Here is a 9,971-nt window from a genome sequence, read left to right on the forward strand (position 1 = left end):
GATGGGTCAGTGTAAAGCAGGATAGGCGGGCCACCTGCGAGGGAATGTTCCCAAGTTTCTCCCGAAGCTCTGGCAGCTGAATTAGGAGCACGATAACCTTCCAAGTCCCGGGAGCTCTTCCTGCCCCCGCTCGTCCTCGCTGCTTCTCCAATCACAGCTTCACCTTTTCCCGTTGTCTGGCTGCTCGCGCTTTAACTCTTGGGGTTTGAGCTCAGCTCTTGCTCCGCCCGCCACCCTCTCTCCCTCGTATGCCACCCTCACTCACCGCCTGCCACCCTCTCACTCTGCCCAGCGCTCTGCCGCCCTCACTCACTCTGCCGCCCTCACTCACTCTGCCCCGGGCCCAGCGCTCTGCCGCCCTCACTCACTCTGCCCCGGGCCCAGTGCTCTGCCGCCCTCACTCACTCCGCCCCGGGCCCTGCGCTCTGCCGCCCTCACTCACTCTGCCGCCCTCACTCACTCTGCCCCGAGCCCTGCGCTCTGCCGCCCTCACTCACTCTGCCCCGAGCCCTGCGCTCTGCCGCCCTCACTCACTCTGCCCCGAGCCCTGCGCTCAAGAGATCGAATCCAGGGACCCCTTACACCAAGAGACCGAATCCAGGGACCCTCACACCAAGAGACCGAATCCAGGGACCCCTTACACCAAGAGACCGAATCCAGGACCCCTTACACCAAGAGACCGAATCCAGGGACCCCTTACACCAAGAGACCGAATCCAGGACCCCTTACACCAAGAGACCGAATCCAGGGACCCCTTACACCAAGAGACCGAATCCAGGACCCCTTACACCAAGAGACCGAATCCAGGACCCCTTACACCAAGAGACCGAATCCAGGGACCTTTTACACTGAGACACCAAATCCAGGGACCCCTTATTTTGAGAGATCAAGAGAAACTTCTTCACACTTGGAATTGTGAGGCTGAGGAATTCACTTCCAGGATTAGTAACTGGGACACAATTTTTTGTAATGACAAGTGGTCCTCATGTTTTATCCAATCAGGACTCAGCCCAATCTTGCTTCGAATGTTGATGCAATGGTTCAAGCTGAGAGGTGCCAGGTATCGAGGAGCACTAAATAAAATCTAAATGTAAGTAAGTACCAATACATCTACCAATATTTCTATTTTAATAACTTTTGCCGTATATGGCCCACACCAAGTGCCAAATATCGGATCAGGCCCAACATAGAAAATTAGTTTGACACCCAGTGAGGCTGAAATTTACAACATGGCCATTCACCTCGTTGTTTATGTGATCTTGCTTTGCACAAATTGGATGCTGCAATTTGCCTACACAACCAGTGACTGCACTTCAAAATAATAATTTTTTTTTTATTCGTTCATGGGCTGTGGGTGTCACTGGCGAGGCCGGCATTTATTGCCCATCCCTAATTGCCCTTGAGAAGGTGGTGGTGAGCCGCCGCCTTGAACCGCTGCAGTCCGTGTGGTGAAGGTTCTCCCACAGTGCTGTTAGGAAGGGAGTTCCAGGATTTTGACCCAGTGACGATGAAGGAACAGCGATATATTTCCAAGTCGGGATGGTGTGTGACTTGGAGGGGAATGTGCTGGTAGTGTTGTTCCCATGTGCCTGCTGCTCTTGTCCTTCTAGGTGGTAGAGGTCGTGGGTTTGGGAGGTGCTGTCGAAGAAGCCTTGGCGAGTTGCTGCAGTGCATCCTGTGGATGGTGCACACTGCAGCCACTGTGCGTTGGTGGTGAAGGGAGTGAATGTTTACGGTGGTGGATGGGGTGCCAATCAAGCGGGCTGCTTTATCTTGGATGGTGTCGAGCTTCTTGAGTGTTGTTGGAGCTGCACTCATCCAAACAAGTGTAGAGTATTCCATCACACCCCTGACTTGTGCCTTGTGGATGGTGGAAAGGCTTTGGGGAGTCAGGAGGTGAGTCACTCGCCGCAGAATACCCAGCCTATGACCTGCTCTTGTCGCCACAGTATTTATGTGGCTGGTCCAGTTAAGTTTCTGGTCAATGGTGACCCCCAGGATGTTGATGGTGGGGGATTCGGCGATGGAAATGGCGTTGAATGTCAAGGGGAGGTGGTTAGACTCTCCCTTGTTGGAGATGGTCATTGCCTGGCACTTATCTGGCGCAAATGTTATTGCCACTTATGAGCCCAAGCCTGGATGTTGTCCAGGTCTTGCTGCACGCGGGCTTGGACTGCTTCATTATTTGAGTGGTTGCAAATGGAACTGAACACTGTGCAATCATCAGCGAACATCCCCATTTCTGACCTTATGATGGAGGGAAGGTCATTGATGAAGCAGCTGAAGATGGTTGGGCCTTGAACACTGCCCTGAGGAACTCCTGCAGCAATGTCCTGGGGCTGAGATGATTGGCCTGCAACAACCACAACCATCTTCCTTTGTGCTCGGTATGACTCCAGCCCCTGGAGAGTTTCCCCCCGATTCCCATTGACTTCAATTTTACTAGGGCTCCTTGGTGCCACACTCTGTCAAATGCTGCCTTGATGTCAAGGGCAGTCACTCTCACCTCACCTCTGGAATTCAGCTCTTTTGTCCATGTTTGGTGTGTAAAGCACTTTGAGATTTCTGAGATGAGATAAAATGCTATGTGAATATAATTGGTCAGTTCTGGTGTTTTGCTGTTTTGAATAATATCTGAGCCAATCAGGTGCAAGTGCGATACAGACTTTGCACACAGCAAAACTGCTAGATAACAAAAGTTTTATATGTACAGCTATATTTACCATATTAATTCCTGATAATCAGCTTTTATCATTGAATAAACAAGTCCACATAACTCACTGCATTTCAAAAAATTCATTGCATGAAATGCTATGAAAGTTTTGAATGTAAAAATTATGTAAATGCAAGTATTTAATTTGCTCTGCCTGTTGGAGCTAGTGTGTCACGTGTGTTAAGCTGCAGTAATTTTGTTTCGTGTTAAGAGAGCAGGCGCTAAGTTTTGCCTGTGCTCTTAAAGTTGCTGTGGGAGTAAACAAATGTTAACACGCTGGTCTTCTGAAGCATTTCCCTCCATTTGCAGCCCAGCATTCCAGGATTCTGAGATCGATGGAGGGGGCAACAGAAACTTTTTCAGCAGCTGGAGCCTGTGCAAACACTCAAAGCATGACTTGCACAGTCGAGAGGGGAAGACGTGCCACTGCAATTCCCTGTCGGAAGCAGAAGAGCCCATTCTCTTGTATGTAAAGGATCCCAGGGATAGAAATTCAACCAGGTTGAAGGAAGCAAAGTTCCTCCCTGCCACAGATCAAGAGTAACTGGAAAATCCCAACTGTAAAGTGCAGAAAATGCTCCATATACAGCAAACATCCCATAGAAGCACCTGGAGCATGTATTACTAGTGATATGAAGGCAATCAGTTACATTGCTGTGCTGCAGAATAACTGCATGAGAAGGCAGAGCTGAAAAGCAGTAGCATAAAATGTGAACTTTGCACTGAGTGATTATGTATAAAGGCTCAGTGTGTTACTAAAGATAAATTTAGTACTTCGATAGTCAGGATTGAGGGTGAGCAATGTCCATGCACAGGCTCCCTGACCCTCCAGCAGAAAGTTAGACTAAATTTTCTTTTGCATGCACGTACCCATAGCTATACATGGGTGCAAGTACCCAGTGCAGAGATGTACCCATAGTTCAGTGTTGTCCAATAGAAATCACTAACTAGCCACAAGCTAGTGACACTCTTTTAGTGTACGCCTGTACTCAGGTGTACACAAGTGCACACAATGACCCATGTGTAGATGGGTGTACACTTTTACCCAGGTGTAGATGGGTATATGCCTGTCCCCAGGTGTAGACGGGTATATGCTTTTACCCAGGTGTATGCCTGCATCCAAGTTTAGAGGGGCGCATGCCTGTATCCAGGTGTAGAGGGGTGTATGATTTTACCCAGGTGTGGATGGGTGTATGTCTGTCCCAGGTGCACGCTTTTTTCCAGCTGCAGACAAGGTATGCATACTCCATAAACACAGTCTTTTAGTATAAAAAAACAAAATACCTTTTAATTTTTATGTTTTAATTTCTGAATAAACAAAAGAGTATGATGATATGATAATGGTACAAGTGAGCCTGACAATTTTCACAAAGAAGTGAATGGCAGATTTATAAGGGGTTAAGGGTAGCTACTCAGACTGGCGGAGGGTGGGATGCGGTGTTCCACAGGGATCGGTGCTGGGACCACTATTGTTCACAATTTGCATTAACAAATTGGACTCGGGATTCGGAAGTGCAATTTCAAAATTTGCGGATGACACCAAATTGGGGGTGTAGCTAGTACAAAGGAAGAATGTGTCAAAATACAAGACGACATAGATGCATTTAAGGGGAAGCTAGATAAGCACATGAGGGAGAAAGGAATAGAAGGGTATCCTGATAGGGTGAGATGAAATAGGGAGGGAGGAGGCTCGTGTGGAGCATAAACACCAGTATAGACCAGTTGGGCCGAATGGCCTGTTTCTGTGTTGCAGTTTCGATGTAACCCGATGTCTCAGCACCATGGGAGTCAAAGGCAAAACTCAAAACAGGCACAGATGTGTATACTCTCAGACACACATACACGGTAGCATAAAAGTGTGCTCTCAGACACACATGTATACTGCCTGTCACACTAAGCAGGAAGAGAAGTTGATCGCTTATGACAAACTAGCAAAACACAAGGTGAAGTTGTGACAGAATTTACTGGAACCTGCATAACTTATAAATAACTTAATTTCTAATCTATCTCCCAAAAGTAACCCAATAGGGGTCTTTGTAATTACTGAAATAATAACATTTTGTTGACATTTCGAGTAGTCAGTCAGCTGTTGCAGTCTTAACAGCAGCCTGACATTCTCTGCACTCTCATATAGCTGCCTAAAGGCTCTAATGGTAATTATGGCAACAAATTAAATTTTGTAAACTATTTATCATGAATTATAGGGACTGAAACAAATCTTGACGAGGAAGAGCATTGTAGCCACTGTAAATTACAAACCCACTGGTAGGAAAATCTGGAAGTAAGATCCTTGCCTGCACCCCACAGGACAACAAACCTTCAGCTTCAGTCACCTGGGATCAGCCGTGAGCCCCAACAACAAGCAATGACAAGAGGGCAGGCAGCATACGGCTCAGGTGACCCATTTTAATTGGATGTTTTAACATTAAACAGTGTCACCAAGAATAGCAGCAAAGGGGAGCCGGAGCCAGGCTGACAGTCAGCTGAATTGCCTGATCTGAATCCCACCCTTTCAAACTATGGTCAACAGAAACAACCTACTTTCTCCTGGATTCTAATCCAAAACTGCCCTGTACCCAGTAACAAGACCATTGACACTAGCTTTCCCTACAGTACCCCTCCACACACCAGAAGCGACATGAGGAACACATTTTTTACACAGCGAGTTGTTGTGATCTGGAGTGCACTGCCTGAAAGGGTGGTGGAAGTAACTTTCAAAAGAGAATTGAATAAATACTTGAAAAGGAAAAATTTGCAAGGCTATGTGGAAAGAGCAGGGGGGAGTGGGACTAATTGGATAGATCTTTCAAAGAGCCAGCACAGTCACAAATGCTCTCCTTCTGTGCTGTATCATTCTATGATTCTATACATGATACCTCATCACAACATCCATCCAATACACTCACCATCCAGCCCCAGCCCCGGCCCCCCTCCCCATACACTCAGCATCCAGCCCCGGCCCCCCTCCCCATACACTCAGCATCCAGCCCCGGCCCCCCTCCCCACACACTCAGCATCCAGCCCCGGCCCCCCTCCCCACACACTCAGCATCCAGCCCCGGCCCCCCTCCCCACACACTCAGCATCCAGCCCCGGCCCCCCTCCCCACACACTCAGCATCCAGCCCCGGCCCCCCTCCCCACACACTCACCATCCAGCCCCGGCCCCCCTCCCCACACACTCACCATCCAGCCCCGGCCCCCCTCCCCACACACTCCCCATCCAGCCCCGGCCCCCCTCCCCACACACTCAGCATCCAGACCCGGCCCCCCTCCCCACACACTCAGCATCCAGCCCCGGCCCCCCTCCCCACACACTCCCCATCCAGCCCCGGCCCCCCTCCCCACACACTCAGCATCCAGCCCCGGCCCCCCTCCCCACACACTCAGCATCCAGCCCCGGCCCCCCTCCCCACACACTCAGCATCCAGCCCCGGCCCCCCTCCCCACACACTCAGCATCCAGCCCCGGCCCCCCTCCCCACACACTCAGCATCCAGCCCCGGCCCCCCTCCCCACACACTCAGCATCCAGCCCCGGCCCCCCTCCCCACACACTCACCATCCAGCCCCGGCCCCCCTCCCCACACACTCACCATCCAGCCCCGGCCCCCCTCCCCACACACTCAGCATCCAGCCCCGGCCCCCCTCCCCACACACTCACCATCCAGCCCCGGCCCCCCTCCCCACACACTCCCCATCCAGCCCCGGCCACCCTCCCCATACACTCAGCATCCAGCCCCGGCCCCCCTCCCCACACACTCAGCATCCAGCCCCGGCCCCCCTCCCCACACACTCAGCATCCAGCCCCGGCCCCCCTCCCCACACACTCAGCATCCAGCCTCGGCCCCCCTCCCCACACACTCACCATCCAGCCCCGGCCCCCCTCCCCACACACTCACCATCCAGCCCCGGCCCCCCTCCCCATACACTCAGCATCCAGCCCCGGCCCCCCTCCCCACACACTCACCATCCAGCCCCGGCCCCCCTCCCCACACACTCCCCATCCAGCCCCGGCCCCCCTCCCCAAACACTCCCCATCCAGCCCCGGTCCCCCTCCCCACACACTCCCCATCCAGCCCCGGCCCCCCTCCCCACACACTCACCATCCAGCCCCGGCCCCCCTCCCCATACACTCAGCATCCAGCCCCGGCCCCCCTCCCCACACACTCACCATCCAGCCCCGGCCACCCTCCCCACACACTCACCATCCAGCCCCGGCCCCCCTCCCCACACACTCAGCATCCAGCCCCGGCCCCCCTCCCCACACACTCCCCATCCAGCCCCGGCCCCCCTCCCCACACACTCAGCATCCAGACCCGGCCCCCCTCCCCACACACTCAGCATCCAGCCCCGGCCCCCCTCCCCACACACTCCCCATCCAGCCCCGGCCCCTCTCCCCACACACTCAGCATCCAGCCCCGGCCCCCCTCCCCACACACTCAGCATCCAGCCCCGGCCCCCCTCCCCACACACTCAGCATCCAGCCCCGGCCCCCCTCCCCACACACTCAGCATCCAGCCCCGGCCCCCCTCCCCACACACTCAGCATCCAGCCCCGGCCCCCCTCCCCACACACTCAGCATCCAGCCCCGGCCCCCCTCCCCACACACTCACCATCCAGCCCCGGCCCCCCTCCCCATACACTCCCCATCCAGCCCCGGCCCCCCTCCCCACACACTCCCCATCCAGCCCCGGTCCCCCTCCCCACACACTCACCATCCAGCCCCGGCCCCCCTCCCCATACACTCCCCATCCAGCCCCGGCCCCCCTCCCCACACACTCCCCATCCAGCCCCGGCCCCCCTCCCCACACACTCAGCATCCAGCCCCGGCCCCCCTCCCCACACACTCAGCATCCAGCCCCGGCCCCCCTCCCCACACACTCAGCATCCAGCCCCGGCCCCCCTCCCCACACACTCAGCATCCAGCCCCGGCCCCCCTCCCCACACACTCACCATCCAGCCCCGGCCCCCCTCCCCACACACTCAGCATCCAGCCCCGGCCCCCCTCCCCACACACTCACCATCCAGCCCCGGCCCCCCTCCCCACACACTCCCCATCCAGCCCCGGCCACCCTCCCCATACACTCAGCATCCAGCCCCGGCCCCCCTCCCCACACACTCAGCATCCAGCCCCGGCCCCCCTCCCCACACACTCAGCATCCAGCCCCGGCCCCCCTCCCCACACACTCAGCATCCAGCCCCGGCCCCCCTCCCCACACACTCACCATCCAGCCCCGGCCCCCCTCCCCACACACTCACCATCCAGCCCCGGCCCCCCTCCCCATACACTCAGCATCCAGCCCCGGCCCTCCTCCCCACACACTCATCATCCAGCCCCGGCCCCCCTCCCCACACACTCACCATCCAGCCCCGGCCCCCCTCCCCACACACTCACCATCCAGCCCCGGCCCCCCTCCCCACACACTCCCCATCCAGCCCCGGCCCCCCTCCCCACACACTCCCCATCCAGCCCCGGTCCCCCTCCCCACACACTCCCCATCCAGCCCCGGCCCCCCTCCCCACACACTCACCATCCAGCCCCGGCCCCCCTCCCCATACACTCAGCATCCAGCCCCGGCCCCCCTCCCCACACACTCACCATCCAGCCCCGGCCACCCTCCCCACACACTCACCATCCAGCCCCGGCCCCCCTCCCCACACACTCAGCATCCAGCCCCGGCCCCCCTCCCCACACACTCACCATCCAGCCCCGGCCCCCCTCCCCATACACTCACCATCCAGCCCCAGCGCCCCTCCCCATCCAGCCCCGGCCCCCCTCCCCACACACTCAGCATCCAGCCCCAGCGCTCCTCCCCATCCAGCCCCGGCCCCCCTCCCCATACACTCACCATCCAGCCCCGGCCCCCCTCCCCATACACTCAGCATCCAGCCCCAGCGCCCCTCCCCATACAGCCCCAGCCCCCCTCCCCATACACTCAGCATCCAGCCCCAGCGCCCCTCCCCATACAGCCCCAGCCCCCCTCCCCATACACTCAGCATCCAGCCCCAGCGCCCCTCCCCATACAGCCCCAGCCCCCCTCCCCATACACTCAGCATCCACCGCCAGTGCCACTCCCCACTCTTCCTTTAAAAAAGTATTCTTTTCTTACCCACTTACCAATTTTAGTTGGAAAACTTATAAAAACTTTTTAAAGCTGGACCTAAAACCTGTACAGCAGTCCCTGTGACCACATTCTGTATCATGCACTGAGGCAGTTTATGACTGCAGCACATGTCACATCTTCAATGATGCCTTGGTTTGCAAAGCTTCCTCCCTTTGATCTTTCACACTTGCTCTGTGATGATGCACAAGCTATACCCATAACTATTGAGGTAAAACTAGAAAATTCAACGAATGCACCGCAGGCCAGTCGGGAAAAGCAGATACAGATTCGCGGTTTAAGTGGGGCCTTTGTCACACCCAAGGTGGTTACCTGTCCTCACTCTGATGCTCACAGACTCACCGTGTAATTACAGTATTTTGTGTGTTTGAGTTTTTCTGTCATCTCTAATTATATATTTTTATATAAAATTAGAGATAACAAATATATATATGCACACACATCTAGCAGTGAACAGTAAATCTGGAGAACAATTTTTTCCTGTCAAGAAATCAGAGTATATGAAAAGCATGACCATTTAAAACCTACTTTAGGGTTAAAAGATTTCAGTAACTTCTGGTTTGAAAAGAGCATAAGATGATTAAAATCACTGGGGATTTTTACTTCATCGTACATTTTTCCACTCGAATGTGGGGAGCAAGTGCTGGATGAGACATGGGGCTTGACCAGAGCGTTGCTGCTGCTTCACCCACACAGAACTATGAGCATGAAAAGATTCTTTTGTGTTTTCAGGTTTGACTCATTCCTTCCAACAGCTGCATTTGGATTATTTGGTTCAGGGTCTCACACTCACACCAATGCCTAGAAACATCAAAACAAGAGCAAAATACTGCAGATGCTGGAAATCTGAAATAAAGACCAATGGTCATCGACCTGAAACGTTAACTGTTTGTCGCCACAGACCTGCTGAGTATTTTCAGCAAGTTTTCATTAGCCTAGAAACATCTTTTGTTTGTGCTTCTCCTTTCTCAGAAGCAGCTGTGGGGAGACTATCACCAGTGAGCAGAGGGCTGGCTGACTGAAGTGTGCATCGACATTATGGCATGGCTGGGTGTGGATTTACAGGATATGGCTTGTCCTGTCTCCCCTCCCCCACCCCACTCCAAGCTGGGCATCGAGCTATGGAAAGTACCTTCC

This window comes from Heptranchias perlo, chromosome 40, assembly GCF_035084215.1.
Source record: "Heptranchias perlo isolate sHepPer1 chromosome 40, sHepPer1.hap1, whole genome shotgun sequence".
Classification (NCBI taxonomy): domain Eukaryota; kingdom Metazoa; phylum Chordata; class Chondrichthyes; order Hexanchiformes; family Hexanchidae; genus Heptranchias; species Heptranchias perlo.